Raw genomic sequence first — 18656 nt, 5'->3', positions numbered from 1 at the left:
TTAAAGTCCTTTTCGCTCTAGGACGATTAGTTTAGGAGATATGGGCAAAAGAAGTTTTTCATATAAAAATTTCAATTTTTTTAGGTTTTGGGTGGATTTTTCAATTTTTTGGGGGTGGTCACGAATTAAAGTCCTTTTCGCTCTAGGACGCATATTTAAGGAGATATGGGCAAAAGAAGTTTTTCATATAAAAATTTCAATTTTTTTAGGTTTTGGGTGGATTTTTAAGATATGGGCAAAAGAAGTTTTTCATATAAAAATTTCAATTTTTTTAGGTTTTGGGTGGATTTTTAAATTTTTTGGCGGTGGTCACGAATTAAAGTCCTTTTCGCTCTAGGACGCTTAGTTTAGGAGATATGGGCAAAAGAAGTTTTTCATATAAAAATTTAAATTTTTTTAGATTTTGGGTGGATTTTTCAATATTTTGGGGGTGGTCACGAATTAAAGTCCTTTTCGCTCTAGGACGCTTAGTTTAGGAGATATGGGCAAAAGAAGTATTTCATATAAAAATTTATTTTTTTTTAGGTTTTGGGTGGATTTTTCAATTTTTTGGGGGTGGTCACGAATTAAAGTCCTTTTCGCTCTAGGACGCTTAGTTTAGGAGATATGGGCAAAAGAAGTTTTTCATATAAAAATTTCAATTTTTTTAGGTTTTGGGTGGATTTTTCAATTTTTTGGGGGTGGTCACGAATTAAAGTCCTTTTCGCTCTAGGACGCATATTTAAGGAGATATGGGCAAAAGAAGTTTTTCGTATAAAAATTTCAATTTTTTTAGGTTTTGGTCACGAATTAAAGTCCTTTTCGCTCTAGGGCGCTTAGTTTAGGAGATATGGGCAAAAGAAGTTTTTCATATAAAAATTTTAATTTTTTTAGGTTTTTGGGTGGATTTTTCAACTTTTTGGGGGTGGTCACGAATTAAAGTCCTTTTCGCTCTAGGACGCATATTTAAGGAGATATGGGCAAAAGAAGTTTTTCATATAAAAATTTCAATTTTTTTAGGTTTTGGGTGGATTTTTCAAGTTTTTAGTTGTGGTCACGAATTAAAGTCCTTTTCGCTCTAGGACGCTTAATTTAGGAGATATGGACAAAAGAAGTTTTTCATATAAAAATTTAAATTTTTTTAGGTTTTGGGTGGATTTTTCAATTTTTTGGGGGTGGTCACGAATTAAAGTCCTTTTCGCTCTAGGACGCATATTTAAGGAGATATGGGCAAAAGAAGTTTTTCATATAAAAATTTCAATTTTTTTAGGTTTTAGGTGGATTTTTCAATTTTTTGGGGGTGGTCACGAATTAAAGTCCTTTTCGCTCTAGGACGCTTAGTTTAGGAGATATGGGCAAAAGAAGTTTTTCATATAAAAATTTCAATTTGTTAGGTTTTGGGTGGATTTTTCAAATTTTTAGGGGTGGTCACGAATTAAAGTCCTTTTCGCTCTAGGACGCATATTTAAGGAGATATGGGCAAAAGAAGTTTTTCATATAAAAATTTCAATTTTTTTAGGTTTTGGGTGGATTTTGCAATTTTTTGGGGGTGGTCACGAATTAAAGTCCTTTTCGCTTTAGGACGCATATTTAAGGAGATATGGGCAAAAGAAGTTTTTCATATAAAAATTTAATTTTTTTTAGATTTTGGGTGGATTTCTCAATTTTTTGGGGGTGGTCACGAATTAAAGTCCTTTTCGCTCTAGGACGCATATTTAAGGAGATATGGGCAAAAGAAGTTTTTCATATAAAAATTTCAATTTTTTTAGGTTTTGGGTGGATTTTTCAAGTTTTTAGGGGTGGTCACGAATTAAAGTCCTTTTCGCTCTAGGACGCATATTTAAGGAGATATGGGCAAAAGAAGTTTTTCGTATAAAAATTTAAATTTTTTTAGGTTTTGGGTGGATTTTTCAATTTTTTGGGAGTGGTCACGAATTAAAGACCTTTTCGCTCTAGGACGCTTAGTTTAGGAGATATGGGCAAAAGAAGTTTTTCATATAAAAATTTTAATTTTTTTAGGCTTTTGGGTGGATTTTTCAATTTTTTGGGGGTGGTCACGAGTTAAAGTCCTTTTCGCTCTAGGACGCATATTTAAGGAGATATGGGCAAAAGAAGTTTTTCATATAAAAATTTCAATTTTTTTAGGTTTTGGGTGGATTTTTCAATTTTTTGAGGGTGGTCACGAATTAAAGTCCTTTTCTCTCTAGGACGCTTAGTTTAGGAGATATGGGCAAAAGAAGTTTTTCATATAAAAATTTAAATTTTTTTAGGTTTTGGGTGGATTTTTAAATTTTTTGGGGGTGGTCACGAATTAAAGTCCTTTTCGATCTAGGACGCATATTTAAGGAGATATGGGCAAAAGAAGTTTTTCATACAAAAATTGCAATTTTTTTAGGTTTTGGGTGGATTTTTAAATTTTTTGGCGGTGGTCACGAATTAAAGTCCTTTTCGCTCTAGGACGCTTAGTTTAGGAGATATGGGCAAAAGAAGTTTTTCATATAAAAATTTCAATTTTTTTTAGGTTTTGGGTGGATTTTTCAACTTTTTGGGGGTGGTCACGAATTAAAGTCCTTTTCGCTCCAGGACGCATATGTAAGGAGATATGGGCAAAATAAGTTTTTCATATAAAAATTTCAATTTTTTTAGGTTTTGGGTGGATTTTTCAAGTTTTTAGGGGTGGTCACGAATTAAAGTTCTTTTCGCTCTAGGACGCTTAGTTTAGGAGATATGGGCAAAAGAAGTGTTTCATATAAAAATTTAAATTTTTTTAGGTTTTGGGTGGATTTTTCAATTTTTTGAGGGTGGTCACGAATTAAAGTCCTTTTCGCTCTAGGACGCTTAGTTTAGGAGATATGGGCAAAATAAGTTTTTCATATAAAAATTTAAATTTTTTAAGGTTTTGGGTGGATTTTTCAATTTTTTGGGGGTGGTCACGAATTAAAGTCCTTTTCGCTCTAGGACGCATATTTAAGGAGATATGGGCAAAAGAAGTTTTTCATATAAAAATTTCAATTTTTTTAGGTTTTGGGTGGATTTTTCAATTTTTTGAGGGTGGTCACGAATTAAAGTCCTTTTCGCTCTAGGACGCTTAGTTTAGGAGATATGGGCAAAAGAAGTTTTTTATATAAAAATTTCAATTTTTTTAGGTTTTGGGTGGATTTCTCAATTTTTTGGGGGTGGTCACGAATTAAAGTCCTTTTCGCTCTAGGACGCATATTTAAGGAGATATGGGCAAAAGAAGTTTTTCATATAAAAATTTCAATTTTTTTAGGTTTTGGGTGGATTTTTCACGTTTTTAGGGGTGGTCACAAATTAAAGTCCTTTTCGCTCTAAGACGCATATTTAAGGAGATATGGGCAAAAGAAGTTTTTCATATAAAAATTTCAATTTTTTTAGGTTTTGGGTGGATTTTTCAATTTTTTGGGGGTGGTCACGAATTAAAGTCCTTTTCGCTCTAGGATGCTAAGTTTAGGAGATATGGACAAAAGAAGTTTTTCATATAAAAATTTCAATTTTTTTAGGTTTTGGGTGGATTTTTCATTTTTTGGGGGTGGTCACGAATTAAAGTCCTTTTCGCTCTAGGACGCATATTTAAGGAGATATGGGCAAAAGAAGTTTTTCATATAAAAATTTAAATTTTTTTAGGTTTTGGGTGGATTTTTCAATTTTTTGGGGGTGGTCACGAATTAAAGTCCTTTTCGCTCTAGGACGCTTAGTTTAGGAGATATGGGCAAAAGAAGTTTTTCATATAAAAATTTAAATTTTTTTAGATTTTGGGTGGATTTTTCAATATTTTGGGGGTGGTCACGAATTAAAGTCCTTTTCGCTCTAGGACGCTTAGTTTAGGAGATATGGGCAAAAGAAGTATTTCATATAAAAATTTATTTTTTTTTTTTAGGTTTTGGGTGGATTTTTCAATTTTTTGGGGGTGGTCACGAATTAAAGTCCTTTTCGCTCTAGGACGCATATTTAAGGAGATATGGGCAAAAGAAGTTTTTCGTATAAAAATTTCAATTTTTTTAGGTTTTGGGTGGATTTTTCAATTTTTTGGGAGTGGTCACGAATTAAAGTCCTTTTCGCTCTAGGACGCTTAGTTTAGGAGATATGGGCAAAAGAAGTTTTTCATATAAAAATTTTATTTTTTTTAGGTTTTTGGGTGGATTTTTCAATTTTTTGGGGGTGGTCACGAATTAAAGTTCTTTTCGCTCTAGGACGCATATTTAGGAGATATGGGCAAAAGAAGTTTTTCATATAAAAATTTCAATTTTTTTTAGGTTTTGGGTGGATTTTCCAATTTTTTGAGGGTGGTCACGAATTAAAGTCCTTTTCTCTCTAGGACGCTTAGTTTAGGAGATATGGGCAAAAGAAGTTTTTCATATAAAAATTTCAATTTTTTTAGGTTTTGGGTGGATTTTTCAATTTTTTGGGGGTGGTCACGAATTAAAGTCCTTTTCGCTCTAGGACGCATATTTAAGGAGATATGGGCAAACGAAGTTTTTCATATAAAAATTTAAATTTTTTTAGGTTTTGGGTGGATTTTTCAATTTTTTGGGGGTGGTCACGAATTAAAGTCCTTTTCGCTCTAGGACGCTTAGTTTAGGAGATATGGGCAAAAGAAGTTTTTCATATAAAAATTTAAATTTTTTAGATTTTGGGTGGATTTTTCAATATTTTGGGGGGTGGTCACGAATTAAAGTCCTTTTCGCTCTAGGACGCTTAGTTTAGGAGATATGGGCAAAAGAAGTTTTTCATATAAAAATTTCAATTTTTTTAGGTTTTGGGTGGATTTTTCAATTTTTTGGGGGTGGTCACGAATTAAAGTCCTTTTCGCTCTAGGACGCATATTTAAGGAGATATGGGCAAAAGAAGTTTTTCATATAAAAATTTCAATTTTTTTAGGTTTTGGGTGGATTTTTAAGATATGGGCAAAAGAAGTTTTTCATATAAAAATTTCAATTTTTTTAGGTTTTGGGTGGATTTTTAAATTTTTTGGCGGTGGTCACGAATTAAAGTCCTTTTCGCTCTAGGACGCTTAGTTTAGGAGATATGGGCAAAAGAAGTTTTTCATATAAAAATTTCAATTTTTTTAGGTTTTGGGTGGATTTTTCAATTTTTTGGGGGTGGTCACGAATTAAAGTCCTTTTCGCTCTAGGACGCATATTTAAGGAGATATGGGCAAAAGAAGTTTTTCATATAAAAATTTAAATTTTTTAGGTTTTGGGTGGATTTTTCAAGTTTTTAGGGGTGGTCACGAATTAAAGTCCTTTTCGCTCTAGGACGATTAGTTTAGGAGATATGGGCAAAAGAAGTTTTACATATAAAAATTTCAATTTTTTTAGGTTTTGGGTGGATTTTTAAAATTTTTGGGGGTGGTCACGAATTAAAGTCCTTTTCGCTCTAGGACGCATATTTAAGGAGATATGGGCAAAAGAAGTTTTTCATATAAAAATTTAAATTTTTTTAGGTTTTGGGTGGATTTTTCAATTTTTTGGGAGTGGTCACGAATTAAAGTCCTTTTCGCTCTAGGACGCATATTTAAGGAGATATGGGCAAACGAAGTTTTTCATATAAAAATTTAAATTTTTTTAGGTTTTGGGTGGATTTTTCAATTTTTTGGGGGTGGTCACGAATTAAAGTCCTTTTCGCTCTAGGACGCTTAGTTTAGGAGATATGGGCAAAAGAAGTTTTTCATATAAAAATTTAAATTTTTTTAGATTTTGGGTGGATTTTTCAATATTTTGGGGGTGGTCACGAATTAAAGTCCTTTTCGCTCTAGGACGCTTAGTTTAGGAGATATGGGCAAAAGAAGTATTTCATATAAAAATTTATTTTTTTTTAGGTTTTGGGTGGATTTTTCAATTTTTTGGGGGTGGTCACGAATTAAAGTCCTTTTCGCTCTAGGACGCTTAGTTTAGGAGATATGGACAAAAGAAGTTTTTCATATAAAAATTTCAATTTTTTTAGGTTTTGGGTGGATTTTTCAATTTTTTGGGGGTGGTCACGAATTAAAGTCCTTTTCGCTCTAGGACGCATATTTAAGGAGATATGGGCAAAAGAAGTTTTTCATATAAAAATTTAAATTTTTTTAGGTTTTGGGTGGATTTTTCAAGTTTTTAGGGGTGGTCACGAATTAAAGTCCTTTTCGCTCTAGGACGATTAGTTTAGGAGATATGGGCAAAAGAAGTTTTTCATATAAAAATTTCAATTTTTTTAGATTTTGGGTGGATTTTTCAATTTTTTGGGGGTGGTCACGAATTAAAGTCCTTTTCGCTCTAGGACGCATATTTAAGGAGATATGGGCAAAAGAAGTTTTTCATATAAAAATTTCAATTTTTTTAGGTTTTGGGTGGACTTTTCAATTTTTTGGGGGTGGTCACGAATTAAAGTCCTTTTCGCTCTAGGACGCATATTTAAGGAGATATGGGCAAAAGAAGTTTTTCGTATAAAAATTTCAATTTTTTTAGGTTTTGGTCACGAATTAAAGTCCTTTTCGCTCTAGGGCGCTTAGTTTAGGAGATATGGGCAAAAGAAGTTTTTCATATAAAAATTTTAATTTTTTTAGGTTTTTGGGTGGATTTTTCAACTTTTTGGGGGTGGTCACGAATTAAAGTCCTTTTCGCTCTAGGACGCATATTTAAGGAGATATGGGCAAAAGAAGTTTTTCATATAAAAATTTCAATTTTTTTAGGTTTTGGGTGGATTTTTCAATTTTTTTGAGGGTGGTCACGAATTAAAGTCCTTTTCTCTCTAGGACGCTTAGTTTAGGAGATATGGGCAAAAGAAGTTTTTCATATAAAAATTTAAATTTTTTTAGGTTTTGGGTAAATTTTTCAATTTTTTGGGGGTGGTCACGAATTAAAGTCCTTTTCGCTCTAGGACGCATATTTAAGGAGATATGGGCAAAAGAAGTTTTTCATATAAAAATTTCAATTTTTTTAGGTTTTGGGTGGATTTTTCAATTTTTTGGCGGTGGTCACGAATTAAAGTCCTTTTCGCTCTAGGACGCTTAGTTTAGGAGATATGGGTAAAAGAAGTTTTTCATATAAAAATTTCAATTTTTTTAGGTTTTGGGTGGATTTTTAATTTTTTTGAGGGTGGTCACGAATTAAAGTCCTTTTCGCTCTAGGACGCTTAGTTTAGGAGATATGGGCAAAAGAAGTTTTTCATATAAAAATTTAAATTTTTTTAGGTTTTGGATGGATTTTTAAATTTTTTGGGAGTGGTCACGAATTAAAGTCCATTTCGCTCTAGGACGCTTAGTTTAGGAGATATGGGCAAAATAAATTTTTCATATAAAAATTTCAATTTTTTTAGGTTTTGGGTGGATTTTTCAATTTTTTGGGGGTGGTCACGAATTAAAGTCCTTTTCGCTCTAGGACGCATATTTAAGGAGATATGGGCAAAAGAAGTTTTTCATATAAAAATTTCAATTTTTTTAGGTTTTGGGAGGATTTTTCAATTTTTTGAGGGTGGTCACGAATTAAAGTCCTTTTCGCTCTAGGACGCTTAGTTTAGGAGATATGGGCAAAAGAAGTTTTTTTTTGGAGTGGTCACGAATTAAAGTCCTTTTCGCTCTAGGACGCTTAGTTTAAGAGATATGGGCAAAAGAAGTTTTTCATATCAAAATTTTAATTTTTTTAGGTTTTGGGTGGATTTTTCAATTTTTTGGGAGTGGTCACGAATTAAAGTCCTTTTCGCTCTAGGACGCATATTTAAGGAGATATGGGCAAACGAAGTTTTTCATATAAAAATTTCGATTTTTTTAGGTTTTGGGTGGGTTTTTAAATTTTTTGGGGGTGGTCACGAATTAAAGTCCTTTTCGCTCTAGGACGCTTAGTTTAGGAGATATGGGCAAAAGAAGTTTTTCATATAAAAATTTTAATTTTTTTAGGTTTTGGGTGGATTTTTCAATTTTTTGGGAGTGGTCACGAATTAAAGTCCTTTTCGCTCTAGGACGCTTAGTTTAGGAGATATGGGCAAAAGAAGTTTTTCACATAAAAATTTCAATTATTTTAGGTTTTGGGTGGATTTTTCAATATTTTGGGGGTGGTCACGAATTAAAGTCCTTTTCGCTCTAGGACGCTTAGTTTAGGAGATATGGGCAAAAGGAGTTTTTCATATATAAATTAATTTTTTTTTTTAGGTTTTGGGTGGATTTTTCAATTTTTTGGGGGTGGTCACAAATTTAAGTCCTTTTCGCTCTAGGACGCATATTTAAGGAGATATGGGAAAAAGAAGTTTTTCATATAAAAATTTCAATTTTTTTAGGTTTTGGGTGGATTTTTCAATTTTTTGGGAGTGGTCACGAATTAAAGTCCTTTTCGCTCTAGGACGCTTAGTTTAGGAGATATGGGCAAAAGAAGTTTTTCATATAAAAATTTTAATTTTTTTAGGTTTTTGGGTGGATTTTTCAATTTTTTGGGGGTGGTCACGAATTAAAGTCCTTTTCGCTCCAGGACGCATATTTAAGGAGATATGGGCAAAAGAAGTTTTTCATATAAAAATTTCAATTATTTAAGTTTTGGGTGGATTTTTCAAGTTTTTAGGGGTGGTCACGAATTAAAGTCCTTTTCGCTCTAGGACGCTTAGTTTAGGAGATATGGGCAAAAGAAGTGTTTCATATAAAAATTTAAATTTTTTTAAGTTTTGGGTGGATTTTTCAATTTTTTGGGGGTGGTCACGAATTAAAGTCCTTTTCGCTCTAGGACGCATATTTAAGGAGATATGGGCAAAAGAAGTTTTTCATATAAAAATTTCAATTTTTTTAGGTTTTGGGAGGATTTTTCAATTTTTTGGGGGTGGTCACGAATTAAAGTCCTTTTCGCTCTAGGACGCATATTTAAGGAGATATGGGCAAAAGAAGTTTTTCGTATAAAAATTTCAATTTTTTAGGTTTTGGGTGGATTTTTCAATTTTTTGGGAGTGGTCACGAATTAAAGTCCTTTTCGCTCTAGGACGCTTAGTTTAGGAGATATGGGCAAAAGAAGTTTTTCATATAAAAATTTAAATTTTTTAGATTTTGGGTGGATTTTTCAATATTTTGGGGGGTGGTCACGAATTAAAGTCCTTTTCGCTCTAGGACGCTTAGTTTAGGAGATATGGGCAAAAGAAGTTTTTCATATAAAAATTGCAATTTTTTTAGGTTTTGGGTAGATTTTTAAATTTTTTGGCGGTGGTCAAAAGAAGTTTTTCATATAAAAATTGCAATTTTTTTAGGTTTTGGGTGGATTTTTCAATTTTTTGAGGGTGGTCACGAATTAAAGTCCTTTTCGCTCTAGGACGCTTAGTTTAGGAGATATGGGCAAAAGAAGTTTTTCATATAAAAATTTAAATTTTTTTAGGTTTTGGGTGGATTTTTAAATTTTTTGGGGGTGGTCACGAATTAAAGTCCTTTTCGCTCTAGGACGCTTAGTTTAGGAGATATGGGCAAAAGAAGTTTTTCATATAAAAATTTAAATTTTTTTTAGGTTTTCGGTGGATTTTTAAATTTTTTGGGGGTGGTCACGAATTAAAGTCCTTTTCGCTCTAGGACGCATATTTAAGGATATATGGGCAAAAGAAGTTTTTCATATAAAAATTGCAATTTTTTTAGGTTTTGGGTGGATTTTTAAATTTTTTGGCGGTGGTCAAAAGAAGTTTTTCATATAAAAATTGCAATTTTTTTAGGTTTTGGGTGGATTTTTAAATTTTTTGAGGGTGGTCACGAATTAAAGTCCTTTTCGCTCTAGGACGCTTAGTTTAGGAGATATGGGCAAAAGAAGTTTTTCATATAAAAATTTAAATTTTTTTAGGTTTTGGGTGGATTTTTAAATTTTTTGGGGGTGGTCACGAATTAAAGTCCTTTTCGCTCTAGGACGCTTAGTTTAGGAGATATGGGCAAAAGAAGTTTTTCATATAAAAATTTCAATTTTTTTAGGTTTTGGGTGGATTTTTCAATTTTTTGAGGGTGGTCACGAATTAAAGTCCTTTTCGCTCTAGGACGCATAGTTAAGGAGATATGGGCAAAAGAAGTTTTTCATATAAAAATTTCAATTTTTTTAGGTTTTAGGTGGATTTTTCAATTTTTTGGGGGTGGTCACGAATTAAAGTCCTTTTCGCTCTAGGACGCTTAGTTTAGGAGATATGGTCAAAAGAAGTTTTTCATATAAAAATTTCAATTTTTTTAGGTTTTGGGTGGATTTTTCAATTTTTTGGGGGTGGTCACGAATTAAAGTCCTTTTCGCTCTAGGACGCATATTTAAGGAGATATGGGCAAAAGAAGTTTTTCATATAAAAATTTCAATTTTTTTAGGTTTTGGGTGGATTTTTCATATAAAAATTTCAATTTTTTTAGGTTTTGGGTGGATTTTTCAATTTTTTGGGGGTGGTCACGAATTAAAGTCCTTTTCGCTCTAGGACGCATATTTAAGATATGGGCAAAAGAAGTTTTTCATATAAAAATTTCAATTTTTTTAGGTTTTGGGTGGATTTTTCAATTTTTTGGCGGTGGTCACGAATTAAAGTCCTTTTCGCTCTAGGACGCTTAGTTTAGGAGATATGGGTAAAAGAAGTTTTTCATATAAAAATTTCAATTTTTTTAGGTTTTGGGTGGATTTTTAATTTTTTTGAGGGTGGTCACGAATTAAAGTCCTTTTCGCTCTAGGACGCTTAGTTTAGGAGATATGGGCAAAAGAAGTTTTTCATATAAAAATTTCAATTTTTTTAGGTTTTGGATGGATTTTTAAATTTTTTGGGAGTGGTCACGAATTAAAGTCCATTTCGCTCTAGGACGCTTAGTTTAGGAGATATGGGCAAAATAAATTTTTCATATAAAAATTTAAATTTTTTTAGGTTTTGGGTGGATTTTTCAATTTTTTGGGGGTGGTCACGAATTAAAGTCCTTTTCGCTCTAGGACGCATATTTAAGGAGATATGGGCAAAAGAAGTTTTTCATATAAAAATTTCAATTTTTTTAGGTTTTGGGTGGATTTTTCAATTTTTTGGGAGTGGTCACGAATTAAAGTCCTTTTCGCTCTAGGACGCTTAGTTTAGGAGATATGGGCAAAAGAAGTTTTTCATATAAAAATTTTAATTTTTTTAGGTTTTTGGGTGGATTTTTCAATTTTTTGGGGGTGGTCACGAATTAAAGTCCTTTTCGCTCTAGGACGCATATTTAAGGAGATATGGGCAAAAGAAGTTTTTCATATCAAAATTTTAATTTTTTTAGGTTTTGGGTGGATTTTTCAATTTTTTGGGAGTGGTCACGAATTAAAGTCCTTTTCGCTCTAGGACGCATATTTAAGGAGATATGGGCAAACGAAGTTTTTCATATAAAAATTTCGATTTTTTTAGGTTTTGGGTGGGTTTTTAAATTTTTTGGGGGTGGTCACGAATTAAAGTCCTTTTCGCTCTAGGACGCTTAGTTTAGGAGATATGGGCAAAAGAAGTTTTTCATATAAAAATTTTAATTTTTTTAGGTTTTGGGTGGATTTTTCAATTTTTTGGGAGTGGTCACGAATTAAAGTCCTTTTCGCTCTAGGACGCTTAGTTTAGGAGATATGGGCAAAAGAAGTTTTTCACATAAAAATTTCAATTTTTTTAGGTTTTGGGTGGATTTTTCAATATTTTGGGGGTGGTCACGAATTAAACTCCTTTTCGCTCTAGGACGCTTAGTTTAGGAGATATGGGCAAAAGGAGTTTTTCATATATAAATTAATTTTTTTTTTAGGTTTTGGGTGGATTTTTCAATTTTTTGGGGGTGGTCACAAATTTAAGTCCTTTTCGCTCTAGGACGCATATTTAAGGAGATATGGGAAAAAGAAGTTTTTCGTATAAAAATTTCAATTTTTTTAGGTTTTGGGTGGATTTTTCAATTTTTTGGGAGTGGTCACGAATTAAAGTCCTTTTCGCTCTAGGACGCTTAGTTTAGGAGATATGGGCAAAAGAAGTTTTTCATATAAAAATTTTAATTTTTTTAGGTTTTTGGGTGGATTTTTCAATTTTTTGGGGGTGGTCACGAATTAAAGTCCTTTTCGCTCTAGGACGCATATTTAAGGAGATATGGGCAAAAGAAGTTTTTCATATAAAAATTTCAATTTTTTTAGGTTTTGGGTGGATTTTTCAATTTTTTGAGGGTGGTCACGAATTAAAGTCCTTTTCTCTCTAGGATGCTTAGTTTAGGAGATATGGGCAAAAGAAGTTTTTCATATAAAAATTTAAATTTTTTTAGGTTTTTGGGTGGATTTTTCAATTTTTTGGGGGTGGTCACGAATTAAAGTCCTTTTCGCTCCAGGACGCATATTTAAGGAGATATGGGCAAAAGAAGTTTTTCATATAAAAATTTCAATTATTTAAGTTTTGGGTGGATTTTTCAAGTTTTTAGGGGTGGTCACGAATTAAAGTCCTTTTCGCTCTAGGACGCTTAGTTTAGGAGATATGGGCAAAAGAAGTGTTTCATATAAAAATTTAAATTTTTTTAAGTTTTGGGTGGATTTTTCAATTTTTTGGGGGTGGTCACGAATTAAAGTCCTTTTCGCTCTAGGACGCATATTTAAGGAGATATGGGCAAAAGAAGTTTTTCATATAAAAATTTCAATTTTTTTAGGTTTTGGGAGGATTTTTCAATTTTTTGGGGGTGGTCACGAATGAAAGTCCTTTTCGCTCTAGGACGCATATTTAAGGAGATATGGGCAAAAGAAGTTTTTCGTATAAAAATTTCAATTTTTTAGGTTTTGGGTGGATTTTTCAATTTTTTGGGAGTGGTCACGAATTAAAGTCCTTTTCGCTCTAGGACGCTTAGTTTAGGAGATATGGGCAAAAGAAGTTTTTCATATAAAAATTTAAATTTTTTAGATTTTGGGTGGATTTTTCAATATTTTGGGGGGTGGTCACGAATTAAAGTCCTTTTCGCTCTAGGACGCTTAGTTTAGGAGATATGGGCAAAAGAAGTTTTTCATATAAAAATTGCAATTTTTTTAGGTTTTGGGTGGATTTTTAAATTTTTTGGCGGTGGTCAAAAGAAGTTTTTCATATAAAAATTGCAATTTTTTTAGGTTTTGGGTGGATTTTTCAATTTTTTGAGGGTGGTCACGAATTAAAGTCCTTTTCGCTCTAGGACGCTTAGTTTAGGAGATATGGGCAAAAGAAGTTTTTCATATAAAAATTTAAATTTTTTTAGGTTTTGGGTGGATTTTTAAATTTTTTGGGGGTGGTCACGAATTAAAGTCCTTTTCGCTCTAGGACGCTTAGTTTAGGAGATATGGGCAAAAGAAGTTTTTCATATAAAAATTTAAATTTTTTTTAGGTTTTCGGTGGATTTTTAAATTTTTTGGGGGTGGTCACGAATTAAAGTCCTTTTCGCTCTAGGACGCATATTTAAGGATATATGGGCAAAAGAAGTTTTTCATATAAAAATTGCAATTTTTTTAGGTTTTGGGTGGATTTTTAAATTTTTTGGCGGTGGTCAAAAGAAGTTTTTCATATAAAAATTGCAATTTTTTTAGGTTTTGGGTGGATTTTTAAATTTTTTGAGGGTGGTCACGAATTAAAGTCCTTTTCGCTCTAGGACGCTTAGTTTAGGAGATATGGGCAAAAGAAGTTTTTCATATAAAAATTTAAATTTTTTTAGGTTTTGGGTGGATTTTTAAATTTTTTGGGGGTGGTCACGAATTAAAGTCCTTTTCGCTCTAGGACGCTTAGTTTAGGAGATATGGGCAAAAGAAGTTTTTCATATAAAACTTTCAATTTTTTTAGGTTTTGGGTGGATTTTTCAATTTTTTGAGGGTGGTCACGAATTAAAGTCCTTTTCGCTCTAGGACGCATATTTAAGGAGATATGGGAAAAAGAAGTTTTTCGTATAAAAATTTCAATTTTTTTAGGTTTTGGGTGGATTTTTCAATTTTTTGGGAGTGGTCACGAATTAAAGTCCTTTTCGCTCTAGGACGCTTAGTTTAGGAGATATGGGCAAAAGAAGTTTTTCATATAAAAATTTTAATTTTTTTAGGTTTTTGGGTGGATTTTTCAATTTTTTGGGGGTGGTCACGAATTAAAGTCCTTTTCGCTCTAGGACGCATATTTAAGGAGATATGGGCAAAAGAAGTTTTTCATATAAAAATTTCAATTTTTTTAGGTTTTGGGTGGATTTTTCAATTTTTTGAGGGTGGTCACGAATTAAAGTCCTTTTCTCTCTAGGATGCTTAGTTTAGGAGATATGGGCAAAAGAAGTTTTTCATATAAAAATTTAAATTTTTTTAGGTTTTTGGGTGGATTTTTCAATTTTTTGGGGGTGGTCACGAATTAAAGTCCTTTTCGCTCCAGGACGCATATTTAAGGAGATATGGGCAAAAGAAGTTTTTCATATAAAAATTTCAATTATTTAAGTTTTGGGTGGATTTTTCAAGTTTTTAGGGGTGGTCACGAATTAAAGTCCTTTTCGCTCTAGGACGCTTAGTTTAGGAGATATGGGCAAAAGAAGTGTTTCATATAAAAATTTAAATTTTTTTAAGTTTTGGGTGGATTTTTCAATTTTTTGGGGGTGGTCACGAATTAAAGTCCTTTTCGCTCTAGGACGCATATTTAAGGAGATATGGGCAAAAGAAGTTTTTCATATAAAAATTTCAATTTTTTTAGGTTTTGGGAGGATTTTTCAATTTTTTGGGGGTGGTCACGAATGAAAGTCCTTTTCGCTCTAGGACGCATATTTAAGGAGATATGGGCAAAAGAAGTTTTTCGTATAAAAATTTCAATTTTTTAGGTTTTGGGTGGATTTTTCAATTTTTTGGGAGTGGTCACGAATTAAAGTCCTTTTCGCTCTAGGACGCTTAGTTTAGGAGATATGGGCAAAAGAAGTTTTTCATATAAAAATTTAAATTTTTTAGATTTTGGGTGGATTTTTCAATATTTTAGGGGGTGGTCACGAATTAAAGTCCTTTTCGCTCTAGGACGCTTAGTTTAGGAGATATGGGCAAAAGAAGTTTTTCATATAAAAATTGCAATTTTTTTAGGTTTTGGGTGGATTTTTAAATTTTTTGGCGGTGGTCAAAAGAAGTTTTTCATATAAAAATTGCAATTTTTTTAGGTTTTGGGTGGATTTTTCAATTTTTTGAGGGTGGTCACGAATTAAAGTCCTTTTCGCTCTAGGACGCTTAGTTTAGGAGATATGGGCAAAAGAAGTTTTTCATATAAAAATTTAAATTTTTTTAGGTTTTGGGTGGATTTTTAAATTTTTTGGGGGTGGTCACGAATTAAAGTCCTTTTCGCTCTAGGACGCTTAGTTTAGGAGATATGGGCAAAAGAAGTTTTTCATATAAAAATTTAAATTTTTTTTAGGTTTTCGGTGGATTTTTAAATTTTTTGGGGGTGGTCACGAATTAAAGTCCTTTTCGCTCTAGGACGCATATTTAAGGATATATGGGCAAAAGAAGTTTTTCATATAAAAATTGCAATTTTTTTAGGTTTTGGGTGGATTTTTAAATTTTTTGGCGGTGGTCAAAAGAAGTTTTTCATATAAAAATTGCAATTTTTTTAGGTTTTGGGTGGATTTTTAAATTTTTTGAGGGTGGTCACGAATTAAAGTCCTTTTCGCTCTAGGACGCTTAGTTTAGGAGATATGGGCAAAAGAAGTTTTTCATATAAAAATTTAAATTTTTTTAGGTTTTGGGTGGATTTTTAAATTTTTTGGGGGTGGTCACGAATTAAAGTCCTTTTCGCTCTAGGACGCTTAGTTTAGGAGATATGGGCAAAAGAAGTTTTTCATATAAAAATTTCAATTTTTTTAGGTTTTGGGTGGATTTTTCAATTTTTTGAGGGTGGTCACGAATTAAAGTCCTTTTCGCTCTAGGACGCATAGTTAAGGATATATGGGCAAAAGAAGTTTTTCATATAAAAATTTCAATTTTTTTAGGTTTTAGGTGGATTTTTCAATTTTTTGGGGGTGGTCACGAATTAAAGTCCTTTTCGCTCTAGGACGCTTAGTTTAGGAGATATGGTCAAAAGAAGTTTTTCATATAAAAATTTCAATTTTTTTAGGTTTTGGGTGGATTTTTCAATTTTTTGGGGGTGGTCACGAATTAAAGTCCTTTTCGCTCTAGGACGCATATTTAAGGAGATATGGGCAAACGAAGTTTTTCATATAAAAATTTAAGTTTTTTTAGGTTTTGGGTGGATTTTTCAATTTTTTGAGGGTGGTCACGAATTAAAGTCCTTTTCGCTCTGGGACGCTTAGTTTAGGAGATATGGGCAAAAGAAGTTTTTCATATAAAAATTTCAATTTTTTTAGGTTTTGGGTGGATTTTTAAATTTTTTGCGGTGGTCACGAATTAAAGTCCTTTTCACTTTAGGACGCTTAGTTTAGGAGATATGGGCAAAAGAAGTATTTCATATAAAAATTTATTTTTTTTTTAGGTTTTGGGTGGATTTTTCAATTTTTTTGGGGGTGGTCACGAATTAAAGTACTTTTCGCTCTAGGACGCATATTTAAGGAGATATGGGCAAAAGAAGTTTTTCGTATAAAAATTTAAATTTTTTTAGGTTTTGGGTGGATTTTTCAATTTTTTGGGAGTGGTCACGAATTAAAGTCCTTTTCGCTCTAGGACGCTTAGTTTAGGAGATATGGGCAAAAGAAATTTTTCATATAAAAATTTTAATTTTTTTAGGTTTTTGGATGGATTTTTCAATTTTTTGGGGGTGGTCACGAATTAAAGTCCTTTTCGCTCTAGGACGCATATTTAAGGAGATATGGGCAAAAGAAGTTTTTCATATAAAAATTTAAATTTTTTTAGGTTTTGGGTGGATTTTTCAATTTTTTGAGGGTGGTCACGAATTAAAGTCCTTTTCGCTCTAGGACGCTTAGTTTAGGAGATATGGGCAAAAGAAGTTTTTCATATAAAAATTTCAATTTTTTTAGGTTTGGGGTGGATTTTTCAATTTTTTGGGGGTGGTCACGAATTAAAGTCCTTTTCGCTCTAGGACGCTTAGTTTAGGAGATATGGGCAAAAGAAGTTTTTCATATACAAATTTCAATTTTTTTAGGTTTTTGGGTGGATTTTTCAATTTTTTGGGGGTGGTCACGAATTAAAGTCCTTTTCGCTCTAGGACGCATATTTAAGGAGATATGGGCAAAAGAAGTTTTTCATATAAAAATTTAAATTTTTTTAGGTTTTGGGTGGATTTTTCAATTTTTTGAGGGTGGTCACGAATTAAAGTCCTTTTCGCTCTAGGACGCTTAGTTTAGGAGATATGGGCAAAAGAAGTTTTTCATATAAAAATTTCAATTTTTTTAGGTTTTGGGTGGATTTTTCAATTTTTTGGGGGTGGTCACGAATTAAAGTCCTTTTCGCTCTAGGACGCTTAGTTTAGGAGATATGGACAAAAGAAGTTTTTCATATAAAAATTTAAATTTTTTTTAGATTTTGGGTGGATTTTTCAATATTTTGGGGGTGGTCACGAATTAAAGTCCTTTTCGCTCTAGGACGCTTAGTTTAGGAGATATGGGCAAAAGAAGTATTTCATATAAAAATTTATTTTTTTTTTAGGTTTTGGGTGGTTTTTTCAATTTTGTGGGGGTGGTCACGAATTAAAGTCCTTTTCGCTCTAGGACGCATATTTAAGGAGATATGGGCAAAATAAGTTTTTCGTATAAAAATTTCAATTTTTTTAGGTTTTGGGTGGATTTTTCAATTTTTTGGGAGTGGTCACGAATTAAAGTCCTTTTCGCTCTAGGACGCTTAGTTTAGGAGATATGGGCAAAAGAAGTTTTTCATATAAAAATTTTAATTTTTTTAGGTTTTTGGGTGGATTTTTCAATTTTTTGGGGGTGGTCACGAATTAAAGTTCTTTTCGCTCTAGGACGCATATTTAAGGAGATATGGGCATAAGAAGTTTTTCATATAAAAAATTCAATTTTTTTAGGTTTTGAGTGGATTTTTAAATTTTTTGAGGGTGGCCACGAATTAAAGTCCTTTTCTCTCTAGGACGCTTAGTTTAGGAGATATGGGCAAAAGAAGTTTTTCATATAAAAATTTCAATTTTTTTAGGTTTTGGGTGGATTTTTCAATTTTTTGGGGGTGGTCACGAATTAAAGTCCTTTTCGCTCTAGGACGCATATTTAAGGAGATATGGGCAAAAGAAGTTTTTCATATAAAAATTTAAATTTTTTTAGGTTTTGGGTGGATTTTTCAATTTTTTGAGGGTGGTCACGAATTAAAGTCCTTTTCGCTCTAGGACGCTTAGTTTAGGAGATATGGGCAAAAGAAGTTTTACGTATAAAAATTTAAATTTTTTTAGGTTTTGGGTGGATTTTTAAAATTTTTGGGGGTGGTCACGAATTAAAGTCCTTTTCGCTCTAGGACGCATATTTAAGGAGATATGGGCAAAAGAAGTTTTTCATATAAAAATTTCAATTTTTTTAGGTTTTGGGTGGATTTTTAAATTTTTTGGCGGTGGTCACGAATTAAAGTCCTTTTCGCTCTAGGACGCATATTTAAGGAGATATGGGCAAAAGAAGTTTTTCATATAAAAATTTCAATTTTTTTAGGTTTTGGGTGGATTTTTCAATTTTTTGGGGGTGGTCACGAATTAAAGTCCTTTTCGCTCTAGGACGCATATTTAAGGAGATATGGGCAAAAGAAGTTTTTCATATAAAAATTTCAATTTTTTTAGGTTTTGGGTGGATTTTTCAAGTTTTTAGGGGTGGTCACGAA

Source organism: Haematobia irritans, chromosome 4, assembly GCF_050003625.1.
Source record: "Haematobia irritans isolate KBUSLIRL chromosome 4, ASM5000362v1, whole genome shotgun sequence".
Lineage (NCBI taxonomy): Eukaryota > Metazoa > Arthropoda > Insecta > Diptera > Muscidae > Haematobia > Haematobia irritans.
Note: the sequence above shows the minus strand (reverse complement) of the source record.